Raw genomic sequence first — 21,216 nt, forward strand, 5'->3', positions numbered from 1 at the left:
AGTATGGTACAGTAAAATATTTCAAAAGGCTTTCATTTTCAAGGACAAATATATTAGTATTTGATAAAGCATTAAAGGATAAGCATCTTGTAATATACAACGTTTGCCCTCAAAGTCATAAGTTCTCAACTGGTTACTAATCAGAGAATCCAGTCTGTTGAGCAACTTTTTGATTAAATCATTTATTAGTTCACTAGTCATCAACCTCCTGGTGTGTTTAAAGAAAACTCACCAGGTTGTTCCACCCCTGACTTGTTAAACTGGAATGCTCAAACGGGTCATTAAAAAAAAAAAAAAAAAAGCGGCAAGAGCAAAACAAACAGCACCATATTTTAATCTTTATCGCAGGGCTAAAGTCCTTTCAAAAGAGAGATTAAAGTAGACCTAACTGACTGTTCACTTTCTGAGTTAGAGGCCCAAGTTGAATTAGCAGGGACTGTTATAAAAGCTTTAGGTTTCAGGCTCACAGTCGTCTGAGTGAGACGAGAAGGCGCCAATGGATCTGGCTGTGGTCCTCGTGCTCTGCCTCTCCTGCCTGCTTCTCCTCTCACTCTGGAAACAGAGCTCTGGGAAAGGGAAGCTCCCGCCGGGCCCCACTCCTCTCCCGATTCTTGGAAATATCCTACAGCTAGATGTTAAGAACATTGGCAAATCCTTAAGCAATGTAAGTAGGTTTTATTTTCCTCCAGGGACTTGCAAAGGGTAAGTAAGTGAACATCTGCTTTAAAAAATATATATTAAAGTATATTACAATATTTTAAAATTACTAAAATATGTCATTTTAAAGCAAATACTCCTGTGGAATATTACTTTTTGTCTGTCATTGTCAAGAAGAGTGGAAAGCATTTCTTGAGTAGAGAAACATTTGGGTCTCTGTATAACTGAATCAAATGATAATGTGGCAAAAGATTGGAGTATTGCTTTTCTTCTTTGTTTCAGCACATTTGCTATGATTTTTGGCTGAAGATAAATGATAAGGGAAGTGTTTTGTGATTAGGGATGTCATTCTAGAAGTCATCAGTTATATAAACTGCATGTTTTGTTCAGGATAACCATGACAATTTAACTTCAGTGAAGAAGTGAACTATGCCTGATGTTAAGGAAATAGCTTGGGATCAGGACAAGTATGAGTGAATGAAAGAAAAAAGTCATTATTCAGAGCCAGCTGGGTGGTAACAAAATCCTTTTGGATTCTGCACAAAGCTGCTGTCTGCAAGACATGATGCCAGATGAAAGCAATTGTTCTTCCATGAGCTGCTGCATGTCCTGGCACTGACTCTGTGATGCTTGCTTGCTTCCTGTCAGTAATAGCAGCGGATCTGAAACTGGGCTGGGCATTTGAATCACTGAGGGTGGCTTCTTAAAATGTAATTTCTAGTATTTATTACTGCTGAGTCAGAATTCCCATGGGATGAGCTTTACAAGTGATCTGGAAGCAGTCAGTTGTATATTGGTTCTGAGGTAGGCCTACGGGTTACTGATGAATGGCTTAGGCACTAGAGGTCGACTAAGCCACGTTGAAATTTGGGTCTTCTCTTTAGTAAAAATTTCTCCAAAGAAAACATGCAGATGGCCATAGACACATGAAAAGATGCTCAACATCACCATTAGAGAAATGCAAATCAAAACTACAGTGAGATATCACCTCACACTGCTCCAAATGGCCTAAATAATAAAAAGTCTACAAATAACAAATGTTGGAGAGGATGTACAGAAAAGAGAACATTCCTACACTGTTGGTAGGAATGTAAACTAGTGCAGCCACTATGGAAAAGAGTATGGAGGGTTCTCAGAAAGCTGAAAATAGAATAACCATATGATCCAGCAAATCACTCCTGGAGACACACCTAGAAAAACTATAGTTCAAAAAGATACATGCACCCCTATGTTCATAGAAGCACTATTTACAACAGCCCAAACATGGAAAAAACCTAAATGTCCATTGACAGAAGAATGGATAAAGACGATATGCCACATATATACAATGGAACACTTCTCAGCTATAAAAAAGAGGAAATAAAGGCCATCTGCTACAGCAAAAGCAGAGACATTACTTTGCCAACTAAGGTCCATCTAGTCAAGGCTATGGTTTTTCCTGTAGTCATGTATGGATGTGAGAGTTGGACTGTGAAGAACGCTGAGCGCCGAAGAATTGATGCATTTGAACTGTGGTGTTGGAGAAGACTCTTGAGAGTCCCTTGGACTGCAAGGAGATCCAACCAGTCCATTCTGAAGGAGATCAGCCCTGGGATTTCTTTGGAAGGAATGATGCTAAAGCTGAAACTCCAGTACTTTGGCCACCTCATGCGAAGAGTTGACTCATTTGAAAAGACTCTGATGCTGGGAGGGATTGGGGGCAGGAGGAGAAGGGGATGACAGAGGATGAGATGGCTGGATGGCATCACCAACTCGATGGATGTGAGTTCCACGAGTTGGTGATGGACAGGGAGGCCTGGTGTGCTGTGATTCACGGGGTCTAAAGAGTCGGACACGACTGAGTGACTGAACTGAACTGAACTACAGCAACATGGATGGGTCTAGAGATTATACTAAATAAAATAAGTCAGAAAGAGAAAGACAAATACCATATGATTTCACTTATATGTGGAATCTAAAATATGGCACAAACGAACCTATCTTTAAAACAGAAACAAGACTCACATAGACAGACTTGTTGCCAAGGGAGAGGGAGCGGGTAGGGGAGGGATGGACTGGGAGTTTAGGATTGGTAGATGCAAACTATTATACTTAGAATGGATATACAACAAGGTCCTACTGTGTAGTCCAAGGAACTACATCCTATCTCCTGGGATAATCCACAATATAAAAGAATATTTAAAAAATTATGTATGTGTAAAACTAAGTCACTCTGCTGTACAGCAAAGATTGGTACAACACGGTAAAGCAACTATACTTCAATTAAAAAAAGGATATTTGGGTCTTCTATTAACTGTGAGACACAAGAAATAAATAGGAGAGTCTTTGAGCCTTAATCTTTTTATCTATAAAGCAAGGTAAATAAACCTAGCTCAGGGTATTGATATGATAATGAGTAATAATCTGAGTACCAATTGCTCAGGCCATGCCAAATATGATAGTGATATATTTTGTCTTTTATAACATTTTAATGACGTACAGTTGATTTACAATATTGCATTAGCTTCAGGTATACAGGAAACTATTGAATTATTATTTTTTTTTTGCAGTTTATATTCCATTATACATTATTACAAAGTATTTTTAAATGAAAATAACGGTGGGCCTTTATTATTTTAAGAAAAACATCTGGACATACATACACATATTCCTAAAGGTTTTCATGGGGTTGGGACTGAGGTTTAGAACACACACATTTTACAGAAATTCCCCAGGTGGTTCTTGACGTCAATGACGTCATAAATTTAAGATAAATTGTATATTGTAGATATTAACAATTTTAAAGTTATGACATTTATGAAGGACTACTGGCAAGACAATATGACTGTACTGCTACACTTAGCTAAAGATACCCATTTACTAAGAAACAATAGGCTCAGCAACTGATCTCAAGCAGAAAAAAATTGTTTCAGTCTGCTACGGTACAACTTTGAATCTGTCAGTAAGTAGTACCATCTGCATAGAATACCTGCTTCCAAAATGTTTGTTAGCACACTTTGAAATTACTCTGCCATCATTAAACATAAACTTTGAAATTATAGTCATCCATGACTTACTTCCAACGAATATTCATTGGAAGGACTAATGCTGAAGCTGAAACTCCAATACTTTGGCCACCTTGTAAAGAGCCAACTCATTGGAGAAGACTCTAATGCTGGGAAAGATTAAGAGCAGGAGGAGAAGGGGACACAGAGGATGAGGTGGTTGAATGGCATCACCAACTCAATGGACATGAGTTTGAGCAAACTTCAGGAGATAGTGATGAATAGGGAAGGCTGGCGTGCTGCAGTTCGTGCGGTCACAAAGAGTCGGACATGATTAAGCAACTGAAAAACAGCAAATGACTTAGTTCAGGTAGGTCAGATGACTACCATTCTATTCTAGCTTTCTGAATTTGTAAGGAGGAAAAGGCTTGTAATGCACCTTTCTGTAGCATATCAAATAAATTTCAAATTGAAAACGTGATTTACTATGGTAATGCACGTGTTACTACTACAAACCTTGTACAAAGCAAAACAGAGGCAAGATAGGTATGGAAAGAGTAAAACCTTCTGTTTTTGGCCCTCAAACTGTGTGAAGTTGTGAAATGCCGTGATGATCTCTGCATTTATAATAGATATCTGTATGTTCTAACTATGTAAATAAAATAGCTGGTATGAAGCGACATTAAAGTTTGTTAACAAATGAATTCTTTCTAACTTTAACCCCAGAGGAAAGTCTGGGTAAACTATATAACATTTAAATCTGCTTTGGAATATAAGCAATATAGCTTATACTATATCAAAGTTTTGACTATTTTCCTGTTAGAATTTTGTAATTGACTCAAGTACTATTACATTTCCATTTCTGCATATGAAGATAGTGACTTGTTCCAAGTAATTCCCAGGTAGTAAAACACCTAGAATTTGAACTCTAAAGCCATGCTTTGGTGACTGTAAGATTTTCTAGAACAAATCTGATCGTAAACCATTTCGTGTTTATGTTTCACTAGATCCTCAGGGGAAAATGGGGTGCTTACTTTGATTTTTCAGGTTTTAGAAACATTTCCAGAGGATCAATTTATCTAGTGAATGTAGAGCTTAATTTAGCTAAAGTCTTGATTCCAAACCCTTTAAATCTGACCTAAAATTTTTTTACCCCTTTTTATCTTTCAATAGATGTATATAATTGTCCTCTATTCTATCTTGTTGGCTACTTTTCAGTTCATCTCAAATTGCAATCTGCCTCGGGACAGAATTTGAAACTTAAAACTAAATGTTTATAAATTTATAAAGCATTGCTACATTTTTTACTAAGCAAAAAAACAAACAAAAAAAAGGAGTACATTTAATTCTATGGAACCCAGGAAAGGGGCTGGAAAACTGAATAAGAAACTTCTTGAAAAGTCAAGTACTGACTTTTTTCTCTTCTTTGAAAAGAAACTATTAATATTTCTACCATAATTTCTAATGTCAACTATGACTTCCTTTAACATTTCTCCTGTTTTAAGGATAACTATATTAGCTTCCTAAACAACAAAAAAATCCAGTGAGATATACACCTGATATAAAAGTACCCACAGTTTCTTATACTGCCTCTTTTTCATTGTTCTTGTCTTCAAAAACAGAAAGAACAGGAAAAATAGCATTTAGGTTTTAATGTAAAGTAATTATTAAAAGAGATTAGCCCTGGAAATCATACTTCTCTGTGGTAGCCCTTAGCGTTTAAGGATCAGGAAATAAAATATCCCACTATTACATGAACAGAACCAACTTATATAAATAATGAAATTACTTACCTGTGAGCCCTAGGCTATACTCCCTTCTCTGTGGTTTGATTTACATAAAGGAAGACTGTAAGCTCGTCTGTCTTGAGAATGAATGAAGGATACATTTGTTTGAACCACTGAAAGGAGTTTTCTTAATGGCTGAAGACATTTTATAGTGTAGAAATCCCTTTTTCCTATTTTGAGTAAAGAACGTCCATTCTTAATATGGTGTCCAACAACTAAAACAATCTGAGGATTTGTTACTTGTCTGTGATGTAAACTGACTCCCCCTTCCATTACCATCCGCTGCCCTCGGGGACACTTTGGTAGGCGTTTGCTTTACAGCATGCAGGGGCTTGCCCAGTGACTCAGTGGTAAAGAATCCACCTGCAATGAAGTAGATGCCAGTTCGATCCCTGCGTGGGGAAGATCTCCTGGAGGAGGGCATGGCAATCCACTGTAGTATTCTTGCTGGGATAATCCCCTGGAAAGAGGAGCCTGGTGGGCTGCAGCCCATAGGGTCGCAAAGAGTCAGACATGACTGAAGTAACTAAGTATACAGCATGTATCTAGGACGCTTTATCCTAGAAGTGGCTGCCCACTGCCACTAGGAAGTCTACCAGGTGATGCTTCTGGTGCCAGGCCGAGTTTTCCGCCACCTCAGAGCTGCTGGTGGTTCATTAGTGTGGAGCTGCTGATGGTTCATAGTGAGGAGCTGCTGGTGGTCCATTAGTGCGGAGCTGCTGATGGTCCATAGTGAGTGCTGCTGGTGGTCCATTAGTGCGGAGCTGCTGATGGTTCATTAGTGACGAGCTGCTGGTGGTCCATTAGTGAGGAGCTGCTGGTGGTCCATTAGAGAGAAGCTGCTGGTGGTCCATTAGTGGGGAGCTGCTGGTGGTCCATTAGTGACGAGCTGCTGGTGGTCCATTAGTGACGAGCTGCTGGTGATCAGCCTCCTGGGCTGAGATTCCAGACGCAGGACGAGCATGTTGCTTTGCAGTTGAGCCGCTTCCAGCGCCCCGACCTCCGTGGTACCGCCGCTCGGGTGTCCCAGGCTCCCACTGGCGCCTCCCCGCCGTGCAATTGCTTTGTGGCCCAATTGGTGATGGGCACCGCCATCTCCGTGGTGGCCTGTTACAAGTTACGGAATGTAATTCCCTGTGCTGTACAGTAAGCCTTGCTGCTTTTCTGTCTCATGTATAGTTTTTGTATCTGTTAATCTCTTACCCTTAATTTGTCCCTCACCCACTTTGGTTACCCACAGATTTGTTTTCTGTGTCTGTGAGTCTGTTTACAATTTGTATATAGATTCATTTGTATTTTTTAAGATTCTCTATATAAGCGATATCATGTAGTATTTTTCTTTTTCTGACTTAGTTCACTAAGCTTATTCTCTAGGCCCATCCATGTGGCTGCAACATTTTATTGTTTTTTTATGGCTTAGCAATATTCCATTGTATGTATATACCACATATACTTAAGCCATTTATCTGTTAAGGGGCACTTGGGTTGCTTCTATGTCTTGGCTATTGTAAGTAGTGCTGCTGTGAACATAGGGATGCGTTATCTTTTTCAATTAGAGTTTTCTTTTTTTTTTTTCCTGGGTATATACCCAAGAGTGAAATTGCTGGATTATATGGTAGTTTTATTTTTAGTTTTTAAAGGAATTTCCACACTGTTCTCCTTAGTGGCTGCACCAATTTACACCTCTTACACTCCCACCAACAGTGTAAGAGGCTTCCCTTTCCTCCACACCCGCTTCAGCATTTAGTACTTGTAGACATTTTGATGATAACCACAATGGCACCTCATTGTAGTCTCAATTTTCACTTCTCTAATTGTTAGTGACTCTTTTTTTTGATTCTTAGTGATTTAAAGAATCTTTTCATTGCATGTTGGCCATCTGTAGGTGCTTCTTCGGAGAAAGGTCTATTTAGGTCTTCTGCTTTATTATGCTGAGATATGTTCCCTCTATACCCACTTTAGTGAGAGTGCTTTTTTTTTTTTTTTTCTCATGAATGGATGTTGAATTATCATACTTATAAATCCCAAAGAAAGGCAATGCCAAAGAATTCTCAAACTAGTTCACAGTTGCACTCATCTCACTGGCTAGTAAAGTAATGCTCAAAATTCTCCAAGCCAGGCTTCAAGCCGTACGTGAACTGTGAACTTCCATATGTTCAAGATGGATTTAGAAAAGGCAGAGGAACCAGAGATCAAATTGCCAACATCCGTTGGATCATGGAAAAAGCAAGAGAGTTCCAGAAAAACATCTATTTCTGCTTTATTGACTATGCCAAAGCCTTTGACTGTGTGGATCACAATCAACTGTGGAAAATTCTGAAAGAGATGGGAATACCAGACCACCTGACCTGCCTCCTGAGAAACCTGTATGCAGGTCAAGAAGCAACAGTTAGAACTGGACATGGAACACAGACTGGTTCCAAATGGAATCAGAGTAAAAGAGTACCTCAAGGCTGCATATTGTCACCCTGCTTATTTAGCTTATATGCAGAATACGTCATGAGAAACACTGGACTGGATGAAGCACAAGCTGGAATCAAGATTGCTGGGAGAAATACCAATAACCTCAGATATGCAGATGACACCACCCTTATTGCAGAAAGCAAAGAAGAGCTAAAAGCTTTTGATGAAAGTGAAAGGAGAGTGAAAAGTTGGTTTAAAACTCAACATTCAGAAAACTAAGATCATGGCATCTGGTCCCATCACTTCATGGCAAATAAGATGGGGAAACAGAGGAAACAGTGACAGATTTTATTTTGGAGGGCTCCAAAATCACTGGAGATGGTGATTGCAGCCATTAAATTAAAAGATGCTTGCTCCTTGGAAGAAAAGTCATGACCAACCTAGATAGCATATTCAAAAGCAGAAACATTACTTTGCCAGCAAAGGTCCGTCTAGTAAAAGCTATGGTTTTTCCTATAGTCATGTATGGATGTAAGAGCTGAACTATAAAGAAAGCTGAGCCACAAAGAACTGATGCTTTTGAACTGTGGTGTTTGAGAAGACTCTTGAGAGTCCTTTGGACTGCGAGGAGATCCAACCAGTCCATCCTAAAGGAAATCAGTCCCAAATATTTGTTGGAAGGACTGATGCTGAAGCTGAAACTCCAATACTTCGGCCAACTGATGTGAAGAACTGATTCACTGGAAAAGACCCTGGCGGGAAAAGATTGAAGTAGAGAGGCGAAGGGGACGACAGAGGATGAGGTGGTTGGATGGCATCACTGACTCAATGGACCGGAATTTGAGTAAACTCCAGCAGTTGATGATGGACAGGGAGGCCTGGCATGCTGCAGTCCACGGGGTTGCAAAGAGTTGGACATGACGACTGAACTGATAGTGATATATAAGATCCAGAAATGTTTGCAGTTATGTGTGGGAGAATAAATTATCAACAATATGATGATAATAACAGTCTCAATCATGAGCAAAATAGACCAAATTATGACTTCTTTTGCTGATATTTGCGTTTTCTTTCCATTTGCCAGCTCTCAAACACCTATGGCCCTGTGTTCACAGTGTATTTTGGCTTGAGGCCCACTGTTGTGTTGCATGGATATGAAGCAGTGAAAGAAGCCTTAATTGATCAGGGAGAAGAGTTTTCTGGAAGAGGCAATCCCCCAATGTCTCAAAGAGTTAATAAAGGATATGGTAGGTGCACATGTGCACGTGTCCAACATTGGTAATGGGGGTGGGGAGAATGGAAAAGAGGAATTAAAGGAGCCCCTCAGCAGAGCTTGGTCGATCTCTGAGGCTGCCAAGTGTCAGCTCACTCCTCCTTCTCTAGGGCCTCCCTTCTAGTCTCTGTTTCCCATCCTGGCAGGAATCATTTTCAGCAACGGGAAGAGATGGAAGGAGACCCGGCGCTTCTGCCTCATGACCCTGCGGAATTTCGGGATGGGGAAGAGGAGCATCGAGAACCGCGTTCAAGAGGAAGCGCGCTGCCTGGTGGAGGAGTTGAGAAAAACGAACGGTGGGTGATTCTGTGCTCTGTAATTCTGACCTCAGCAGACCGCTCTCTTCTCCAGGGATGCCCATGGAAACATTTCAGGGGCGGCCACATCTTTCATATGGTTCATGGCTTTCAGCCCTCCCATGGAGAAGAGAGAGAGAGAGAGAGGAGAGAGCCCAGAGGGCTTTTGTGTATCTATGCTTGTTGTGTGTGTACACCCAGGATGGAGCATATAGTGTGGATTAAAGGTCATTGAATCCTATTCTGTTTTGAAATTTTTGTTTTCAGATCATTAGGACATGAAGGTAAGGGGTTTTGAGTCTCCTTTTTTTTTTTTTTTTTTGTGCGTTAGAGAGCATTTTTTCCCCTCATAGTGTCAGTGTGGGTTATCTATTCCAGAACATTTCATCAGGGAATGCTTGTCAAGTGGACACGGTGGGAATGAATTCATCATGCCCCTCTGGAGGGCATGTGCTTTCACTTAATTGGCCTGTATTTGTATGGTCAACCTTACTCAGATGTCTGAGGGTTTCTTCAGACACTCACTGCCTATAGTTCTAGCCAGTAATGATACTTTTCTATGGTTTTAATTATTTAGGTATCCTTCAGTGCAGGCCTCATCTATTGTGATTTCCCTGTAAACAACTGTTTTAAAATTATCAGCTTGAGTTATTTAATGTTGCCTCTAAGTTACAGTATTCTTTTATGAATTCTAAGAAATAGATGCTATAGAGTAATCCTAAAATTTACAAAAATACGAGGTTATAAAATGATTTATTTGGATTTCAGCCTGCCTTCCTTATTAGTTGCTTCCAACTTCAACTTTCTCTTTACATTTATCTCCCCTCCCTTACTGGTAAAGAATCTGCCTGCAGTGTTGGAGACCTGGGTTCAGTCCCTGGGTTGGGAAGATCCCCTGGAGAAGGGACAGGCTACCCACTCCAGTATTCTGGCCTAGAGAATTCCATAGACTGTATAGTCCATGGAGTTGCAAAAAGTCAGACATGACTGAGAGACTTTCCCTTTCCCTTTCCCATATTCTGTATTTTCCATATTTTATGATACTTTCACATCTTGGAAGGCCTTGCAGACCTGGGAAGCAACTGCCTCTCCCAGGGTTAGTTAATCCTGAGATAGAGCGTCACATCTTTCTATGAGCATGTCTTTTATTTTCAAGCCAACCATCCAGAGCCCATACCTTCCGGATACCTACTTTATGAAACCCTCACACACCAAGCCAATATTCTCCCTACCCTAAATCAACCCAAGGCATTATGGGACAACCAGGGACCATCCCTACTGCCTAGCTGCTGCTGCTGCTGCTAAGTCACTCAAGTCGTGTCCGACTCTGTGCGACTCCATAGACAGCAGCCCACCAGGCTCCTCTGTCCCTGGGATTCTCCAGGCAAGAACACTGGAATGGGTTGCCATTTCCTTCTCCAATGCATGAAAGTGAAAAGTGAAAGTGAAGTCGCTCAGCCTTGTCCGACTCTTTGAGACCCCATGGACTGTAATCTACTAGGCTCCTCCATCCATGGGATTCTCCAGGCAAGAGTACTGGAGTGGGTTGCCATTGCCTTCTCCCTACTGCCTAGAGCCCTCGGAAATTATCCAAACTATCCAATCCTAAAGTTAGTTAGCATACTGACCCCACCTTGCTCATTTCTTCCGTGAAACCCCTATGAAAGCTCTGCTCCATGCTCTCTCCTGACTAATCTTGGTGCTTCCCCATGTGGCCCTGTGTGGTGTACCCCTCCTCTTGGGAACAAACTATCTTCCCTATGGCTATCATCTCCTGATCTGTTGACCTCATCATGTGAATAAAAATAAAACCCCAAGTACATTTTAAAACAACTGGATTTGGGATTAAAACTCTTAGGGTAATTTTTCACCCTTACTGCTAGATGTACTGATTTATGAAGCACAAATTATCTGCTTGTAACTCTTCCTCTCCAGTGACGTGACAGGAAAGATTAAAAATCAGGTTGTAGTTGCCACACACATGGACATTCCATTTTAACCTTTGTTTTTACTTTGTGATTGAAGTTTGAAATGAAGAATTCTTACTTTTATTTTAGGCAAACAAATTTTCGAGTTTGCAGTTTGTTTGTGTTGCTTTTTCTTCTCATACAGTGTGGATGACTTTTACTCATTTTTCCATCAAACACCTGAATTTTTCCATAATCTTTCTCTCTTAAATCTCTTCCTCTCCTGTTCCTACCAGTCATTCCTTCAACTATTTATTATATATAAAAGGTTCCCAGGTTCCTAAATATTTTTTCCTTTTACACCAGTGCTTAATTATCTAGCTTACCAGACAGATATGATTCTGTACTGATAGATAACTTGAATTTTTTTTTTAACCGGACCTTTAAATTTTTTTTTTTTCCATTCTTCAAAATAACCAGCAATTTGGCTCAAGGCAGTGAAGTAAATGGAGATTTTGGAAACAAGTTAAAAAACAAACTAGGATGGAGGAATTCCTTGTTGACTGAATGGTTAGGATTCTGGGCCCTCTCTGCCATGGGCCCAGGTTCAGTTTGTGGTTGCTAAGCTAAGATCCCTAAAATTGTGCAGTCCAGCTAAAAAGTTAAAAAAAAAGATCTGTTAAACAAACAAGGATGGTATGGTCAATTCATGTTAAAGGCAATAATGATGTATTTTAAGCATAGTTAAATTTTTGCTGATAAGGGAATCTCTATGTAGATGTTGATTCAGAGATTCTAAAATTATCTGTTATCCACAGCAAAGTTTTATATTTATATTTTAATGGTGTTTCATAAATCTTTTCCATTCTTTAGGGTCACCCTGTGATCCCACTTTCCTGCTGGGCTGTGCTCCCTGCAATGTGATCTGCTCCATTATTTTCCAAAATCGGTTTGATTATACAGATCAGAATTTTCGTAACTTGCTAGAGAAATTTAATGAAAATCTCCGGATTGTGAGCTCCCGTGGATACAGGTGAGGTCATGTGCCTTTTTTTCTGAGAAGTCATCTGTGTTCTTTTCTCTGACAAGTTCATAATTCAGTATGGGCCAAGCTGTGAAGAGAATGTTTGAAAATTGAACATTTTGGATATTACAATGTGGCAACTGGGAGTCCGATTTTCCCCTCTTCGTTTTGTTTTTTAGTTTGATATAGTTTCTGTTTGTTTGTTTGACTTTTGCAAGCTGTAGCTATTCATTTATTTAGTGACTTTTCTAAACTGTTTTGGCACAATCTCTCTCTCTCTCTCTTTTTTTTTTTTTTGGTCTAGTGTGGTTGCTGAAATTTCTGTTCCTTTAGCTTATTATGTTCAGCTAGTATTTAAATAGAGTTTTTTGATTTTTGGTGTTTCTTTTTGTTTTTTAGAAATTGAATAAAATATTCTTTAAATTCTATAGTGCTTTACAATTTTCAGAAGTTTCACACACAAGATTTCATATAATCGCATAAAACCCCTTTTCCCCCTCACTACCCTTGTATTGCCCCTCCGTCCTCTCCTCTCCCTCTATAGCTTGTTTTCATATCTGTGAGTCTGTGGATAGCAATGTCATTGAATGTGAGGATCCTAAGAAAAGAAAGGTGAGACAAAGAGATGGAGATAGAGAGGAAGGGAGGAAAGAAGAAAGGGAGAAAGCGAGGAAATAAAGGGAAGGAAATGACTTCTAGATTTGTCCTTGTGTGCTTAGTTGCTCAGTCATGTCTGAGTCTTTGTGATCCCATGGACTGTACCTGCGAGGATCCTTCGTCCATGGGATTTCCCAGGCTTTTCCCAGTATCCTGGCTTTTCCCAGGGATTTCCCAGTATCCCAAGGATACTGTGGTGGGTTGCCATTTCCATCTCCAGGGGATCTTCCTGACCCAGGGACGGAACTTTTGCATTGGCAGGTGGGTTCTCTTACCACTGAGCCGCCTGGGAATCTCTTAGCCAGGTTATTTTCAACTTTGCCTTGGTCTTCGCTTGTTACTTGCACTCAGCCTAGAGATCAGCCAGAGGTGATAGCTTAGTCTCTTCTCAGGTCTTTTCTTAGCAGATGTCCTGCCCTGGGCATGTGTATAGCTTTCTAAATTCCTCAGTATACATGGGTGCTTTTGAATGTCCTAATTTCTTAAAGGCACTCCCTCCCCAGCTAGTCTTTCTGGAGTTTGGTGCTCTGTTGTGTACCTTAACTGTAATCTTTTGCTCCAGGCAACTGTGGGTTTTTCATTAATCTTGCCAGGTCTTTGAGACATCCGTACTGTGTTTCCACCCTAAGTTCCAAGTCAGATGAAACAAAAACAAGTGCCTGTGTCAGTGCCTCAGGCGGCCCCAGACAGGTTAGAACACAGATACACAGTTATTTGTTAGTGAGGTCTGCTCTGGTACCACCAGAATGAGGAACCAGGCTCCCGTACCACAAGCTGCCCTTGTTAAGGCCACTGCCAAGGAAGGAGGTGGGACAAGGAGAAAAAACAATAACAGATCTTTTCTGCTGTTTTTAAGTTGTCTTATCTTTGTTGTCAACATTTATGTGATTGCTGTAAACCTTGGTGCTCTAGAGTTCTGACAAGTTGATTCTGATAGTTTCTGCTTAATTTTCTGACACTTTTTAAAAGTGGGATAGGCCTTTGAGTTGTCTACGGCATCATTTTTGCTGATGTTATTCTAAGTGAAAGTTTGAACATAACAGTCCTGCCTTAGTGTCATAATGTAAACATCTGGGAAAGGTGGCTGTGCCTTTATTTTACAAAAGAAAAGAAAAGCCTGAATATAAAGCTGGAATTCAAGACTCTTGCCTCCCTGGCCAGTGGTTTTTTCCACTACCCTACCAAAATCCAGTTTCCATAAACTACTTTGGTGACTGCCCCAAAGCATGCCCACAGCATTCAGTGAACGTCCAGGCCCTTACTGGAAGGTTTCCATCGTGCACAGGCTTGTCCTCCAGTCACACTTAGTGATTTCCTCATCACATTACTTAGCAGAAATATCCTACTTTAGGAAGAAAGAGAATATCTTTTCAGAGAGGAAGAAAGTTTGTGAGCAGAGATGCCACCGGGAACACTGACCAGGGCAGGGGTGTTTGATGCTTTAGTTGGTATCCTAGCTGACCAGGTGATTGGGCTTGGAATGATAAAACTTCCAAACTTCCTTAACCTCTGTCCTCATCTACAAAATGTGCATCATAGTAATTCATGTTCCTCTATATTTCAAGGTTGTAAAGAAGAATTAATTTAGAAAAAGAGAATTGACATAAAAATGCTTTAATAACACAAGGTTGTTGTATGAATATGGGAAATTACTGTTAACTTTTATCACCTGGTCAGAGTTTTCTCTCTTAAATACCTCTATCAGCATAAAGAATTATTTTATATGTACAATATAAAAAGCTCCCCTGAAGATATAGACCATTTTTATTCACTTCAGTTTGTACCCAGGGGTTGGCATATGGTATATATGTCTTCAACATGTATTTTTAATTTAATAAATACATATTTTTAATCTTTAAGATCTGCAACAGTTTCCCTATTCTCATCGACTATTTCCCAGGGAGTCATAACAAAGTATTTAAAAATTTTGCTTATGTGAGAAGCTATGTTTTGGAGAAAGTAAAAGAACATCAAGCAACTCTGGACATTAACAATCCTCGGGACTTCATTGATTGTTTCCTGATCAAAATGGAACAGGTAAAATGTTGATGACAGATTGGTTATCTATTTGCCTGAAATTTTTGTTCATTAACTTGTTCTGTACTTATTAGGGATGTTTAATGGTTAGAGAAGAAATGCTTGATTAGCCCTTTGGGTACTATTTGTGCATGGATCTGGATTGAGCATCATGGGAGATTTAAAATTGAATTGTTAAATAACGGATACATGGACCTTGTCTGTTGGGTACTAACAGGCTAGATGAGAAGAAAGAGAGCACACATCTCAGGTGAAATGGAAGTGCAGACAAGTGAGAAATTAGAAATACTGAGCCATAGCAGGAAGGTGGATGTGATCATTTCACATAGCATGTGGGAGAGCGAGAAGGAAGGGTTTTGCCTGCTTGGGTTTCCTGTATGTCCTGAAGCTTGACGTATATCTTCAAATATTTGCAATAAGTCATCGGGGAGGGAATTTCAGATTGGTAGAATAAAGTCATGAGAGGTTCAGAGGTGTTTGTGGTAGAGACTAGGTGGATAGAAGAGAGAAGCCTTAACTGAGTGGAACCAAAAATAATTCTGGACGGATATAGAGTTGGAGGTTGGTGTCCTTCAAGTAAACGTGAAAGTTGGCATGAGAAATTTTGATTTTTATCAGGTAGATGTATGAACCAGAACAAGAGTAGAGTGCAAATAATTACTGGGGAAGATTATCCTGGGAGTTCTGTAGAATGACTGGTACAATGAGAATGGAGCTCAAGGACCAGCTATGAGATTTTTAATTTCTTTGGACTTTGGCTTGATGAAAGTCTGGAACATGGAAATGCAGAGGATTCTGAAATAAAATCAATCTATCTTGTCATATTTTCAAAGATCTATAAATATTAGTTTTAGTTAGAAGACAGGATGAGAGCCAAATTATAAGGACTGTCTGGGAAATCTCAGTAAAAAGATCAAATTTGTTATCTGAAAAGTTTAACTAAGGAAGGAAGAATTCAGATAGTAAATTTTAATAGTGAATATGATTAGTGGTAGGGTCAAGTTGGAAATTGTGTCAGGAGCAAAAAATTTGTGTAGGTGCAAAGCCGTACTTGAACTGGGGAAAGGCAGGATCCAGTAAAAGCTGTAAAAGCCATGTAGAAACTAATTCTGGAGAAAGAAATGTCTTCATCTGAGTCCATCATTATTTTATTCAACCACTTTGTAGCACTGGGCAGAAATGAGAAAACAGTTAGTAGGCTAAAATGGCAAGGAGCCAAAGATGCTGATGAAGATGACATTTGAAGAATTGTTCATGGATTTGAACTGGACTGCTCAAATCATGTGTTTCAAACAGAATGAAGGGAAGCACATGGAGTGGCTTAAAGAAATGGGAGGAAGGAAGAAGCAAATCTGCTCTCTGATTTCTCTGGTGCTTGGGCAATGATTTTTGTCTTTCTGGGGCCCAGTTGATTTGAGAATCTGATTAGGAGGAAGGAAACTGTCCTAGAAAGATGCACCTATATGAGTTCCTGATATTTTGCACATAATTTGAGGGATTCTCATTGTGCTATGAAGTCTCTCCACTAATCCTGGGTTAAGGAGGCTCTAAGATGTCTGGTATTCCATTTAACAGTGGCTGTTTCATCAGTGCTATGTTTAAAACCCTTATTGTTTTTCTGGACTTCACTGTCATATTTATTTTTTTATAGCATCTTTATTCAGTATAATCTATATACCATATCCCTAACACATTCAGTATACAATTCAGTATTTTCACAGAATTGAACAACTGCCACCACAATCAATTTCTGAATATTTTTACGACCTTGAAAAGAAATCTTACATGCTTTTGGAGTCACCCTCATTCCTCCCCAATCTCCCCAGTTCTAGGTTTCACTAACCTATCTTCCATCTTTATAAGTTTGCTATTCTGGACATTTCATATTAATGGAGTTATACAATATGTGTCTTTTGTGTCTAGCTTCTTTCACTTAATGCTTTCAGGGTTCATTGATAATGTAGCATACATCAGTACTTCATTCTTTTAAATGATTAATGTGTGGATATGCCACATTTTGTATATCTGTTGGTTGGTTGATGGACATTTGGTTCCTTGTATTTTGGTTTTGATGAGTTTGTGGACATTTATGTACAAGTTTTATGTATGTGTGCATTTGTTAAGTTGCTTCAGTCATGTCTAACTCTTTGTGACCCCGTGGACTGTAGCCTGTCAGCTCCTCTGTCCCTGGGATTCTCCAGGCAAGAATCATGGAGTTGGTTGCCATGGCCTCCTCCAGGGGATCTTCCCCAACCAGGAACTGAACCCATATCTTTTACCCCTGCTGTAATGGCAGGCGGACTCTTTACTACTGGCACCACCTGGGAAGCCCCACAAGTTTCGTATACACATATGTTTTAATTTCTCTTGGGTATATACCTAGTGATAGAATTGTTGGTGGGCTTCCCAGGTCGCACAGTGGCAAAGAATCCACCTGGCAGTGCGAGAGAAACAGGAGATGAGAGTTCAATCCCTGGGTCAGGGAAGATCCCCTGGAATAGGAAATGGCAATCCACTCCTGTATTCTTGCCTGGGAAGTTCCAAGGACAGAGGAGCCTGGTGGGCTGTAGTCCATGGAGTCACAAAGAGTCGAACACAACAGCACAGCACAGACAGATGATAACTTTGAATTTAACCTTCGAAGGAAGTGTGGCAGATCAAAATCTGAATGCAAGAACTGAAGCTATAAAACTCTTAGAAGAAAACTTACACATAAAATTGACTGCACCATTTTATATACTCACCAGCAGTGTATGAAACTTACAGTTTATTCACATATTTGACAGTGCTTCTAATTATCTGTCTTTTTGATTCTAGCCATCCTAGTAGAATCTGATCCATTTTCACATGGATCATGTTGCATCTGTAGGTCAGTTTGGGAGTAATGCCATCTTAACTATTCTTTCAATAGATGAACATGGGATGTATTTCCATTTATTTAGGTCTTCTTTAATTTCTTTCAGCAAGGTTTTGTATCGGCTAGTTTAGTTTTGATAGGCTATGTGTACATAACCATTGATTCTTCAAATTCACTTGAACAGATACAAATAGCAATAATGATTTATAAGAACTCTACTCTCCTTCTTGGCCTCAGAGTAATTTTGAGTTGACAAACTTAGAAACTGTGTGAAATTGATGTTATCAATGGGGATAACTACTTTTATCTATCAGGTACAACTGTGATAGGGTTAAGTCTATCTTAATGGTGTTGGATTATATAATATTGGGCATGCCACAGGTTGCTTGGGGATTGTAAGAGCCTTATTAAATTAATGCTAGTCTAGAGGACTGGATAGGAAGAAATGACTATTTTTGGTATGTTCATGACCTCTGTAGTCAGTATTTCAGATTTTTCCTTTCTTATTTTCAATTTTGTGTCACATATATCCCTCCTCTAAACCCACCTTAGTTGTCATTGTGAAGGGCTTTAACTCTCCCAACTTCTAATTTGTGAGAGCTTTATTCAGTCAATTCCTTATTCTGAGCATCTGCACTCATTTCCTCCACCAAGCTGCCTATTGCCTCACGTCTTGGAATACAGTAGTGGCCGGCCCCATTTTGTCTTTGTATATGGGGTAAATAAACTCACTATTTCTTTAAACCACTGTGAACTTTTTTTTTTATTGGTAGGCAAACACAACCTTAATTGATAGAAATGAGCAAATTAGAGCCATATCTTGAAAAATGTTATAAACCAGAATCAAGAGTTTGCAATTCTCTTTTCCTTTTAAACCATTTTATCTGGACTCTGACTAAAGACGCACGAAGAAGTTGAAAATGTGCAAAAGCTAACATAGCAGCACATCCTCAAATAGATTACAAAGAAAAAGAATGGATTCATGGAGACTCTTATGTTGGGAAGTCCAGGGCTAGCCATGAAGTGCATTGAACTTAAGTGCCTTCCATTTTCCTTCAGCATATTTAAGTATGTAGTTTCATCTTCACGCTCAGATACTCATGTTTCAAAATGATGACCTACACCGCTTATACGTCTGTATCTGTGTTTTGACTATGAAGACAGAAAGAGAGAAACTGGCATCAGCAAGCTCTTTGGTTAGAAGTAGGTTGCTTGACCAGTGTACCTGAAAAAAAGGCTTGGAATAAAGTTTTTAGGCAAGCTAGGGATGAGGAGTAGGAAATCAAGACTGCATCAGCCCAGTCCACACACTTTGCCAGTGGCTGTAGTACTGCACTCGAGTGTCCAGGTTTATTTAGCTTTCTAACAGTATGTGTTATTTTGGATTGATTTTAATTATTTATGCTGGCAAACTACCAGATAATTACATCAAATAACTTCTAGGAAAAGCACAATCAAGAGATGGAGTTTACTTTTGAAAACTTGATAGCATCTGTGTTTGATTTGTTTGGCGCTGGAACACAGACAACAAGCACCACGCTGAGATATGGGCTCCTCCTGCTGCTGAAACACCCAGAGGTCACAGGTATGATAACATGGTGGGCAGGGTGAGTTTCGGGGAAGATATTGGGTCTTCTGTCTTATAGTTCCTCTTAGAGAAGCTTTAGTTTTGAAATTTCTATGCCACCCACTATAAGCTGCCCAAATATTTAAAAAACAAAAAGGTGAATTTAAGACAAGTATAGTAGGGAGGATTGCTGAGAAAAGTAGAGACAGTATGAGCAGTAGCAAAGGCAATGAAGCTATGGATTTCATCAATAAAAAATTCCGGTGAGGTATCTGGACTTCATGGGAAGGGATTTGCAGCAGGCACAACCAGCATAAATTGGGCTACAATGGACTGTTAGTTTTATTAAGAAGTGGCCACTTTGAATGGTAGATATGTTTTTACCTAAATCTTTCCTTGTTCTAAATATGCAACATTATAATGCTAGGATAGGAAAGATGGGGGCTATATTGTTGAAGTATAGCAGAAATTCTAGAAATTTGGTGAGACAGCCTGAGAAAATTTTCAGTCTGAGAAGTGCTTTAAAAGGTTAGATTTAGAAAAGATATATGCTATTTAGACAGAAAATGTACCTAAAAGGCCACCTGATGCGAAGAGCTGACTCATTGGAAAAGACCCTGATGCTGGGAAAGATTGAGGACAGGAGGAGAAAGGGATGACAGAGGATGAGATGGCTGGATGGCATCACCGACTCAATGGACATGGGTTTGGGTGAACTCCTGGAGTTGGTGATGGACAGGGAAGCCTGGTGTGCTGGGGTTCATGGGGTCACAAAGAGTCAGACACGACTGAGTGAATGAACTGAACTGAACTGTACCTAAAATAATTTTTTCCCTTTTTAAACATTAAATAAGATAGCATTTCAAGTTGCAAATAAACACACAATACATATCCAATTGCAAGCCATACATACATCAGTTATAGAATTTGATTTTTAAAACATCATATATTATTTTGATATGAAAATAATACCTGATACCTGTTTTTCTTTCTGTGATTGTCGAGACCAGCTCAACAAGCAGGGTTTCCGAAAGCGTGATACGGTGAGAGAATGAGAAAGGAGACACAGGAATTCATAGAAAAGAGAGGCTCAGGGGACCAACACCGCTCCAGGTGAAGGTGCCGAAACTGAATCCAAGCCAGCTTTATTACACTTTCAGCCATGAATGAAAGAATATGTGGGAGTTAAACTGTAACTCATGTGGCCTTCAGGGCCAAAGAACAAAATGATCATTAACCATTTAGGAATGAGGAAACAGTAATCAATAACAAATCAGTAACTGAGACTAATATTTTAATCTATAGATTTTTCACCAGATATGTAAAACATGTGACTCTGAGATGCCAGTTGAGAAACAGTCTGGGGTCGGTTTTCCGACCCCAGGATCATATCTTGTTTTCAAGATTATGAACTGATCCCTCTGGACTTGTTCCAAGAGTCTCATGCCTTATAGCATCCAGTTTATCAATAATTATAAATTTCTTTTGCGGCCCTTGCCAGGGCTGCTTTTCTTTTATTCTTCCTGTCTCCTACATGTGATGACAGAAATTTCTTGAGTTAATAATATACTGTTTGTGTCTAAAGTGTTTCATCATTTCTATTTTTTATTAATGATCCTCTATGCTAATATATGGGCTTTCCAGGTGGTGCTAGTGATAAAGAACCTGCCTGCCAATACAGAAGATGTAAGAGAGGCGGGTTCAATCCCTGTGTCCAGAAGAGCCCCTGAAGGAGGGCATAGCAACGCACCCCAGTATTCTTGCTGG

The 21,216-nt window shown here is 39.6% G+C and overlaps 1 pseudogene; it reads left to right on the forward strand.

Moving 5' to 3' along the window:
• Positions 1–405: 405 nt before the first annotated feature.
• The window catches only part of LOC114110259 (cytochrome P450 2C18-like), a 32,345-nt pseudogene continuing 11,534 nt past the window's right edge, over positions 406–21,216 (forward strand).

The sequence above is a fragment of the Ovis aries genome, chromosome 22, assembly GCF_016772045.2.
Source record: "Ovis aries strain OAR_USU_Benz2616 breed Rambouillet chromosome 22, ARS-UI_Ramb_v3.0, whole genome shotgun sequence".
Taxonomy (NCBI): domain Eukaryota; kingdom Metazoa; phylum Chordata; class Mammalia; order Artiodactyla; family Bovidae; genus Ovis; species Ovis aries.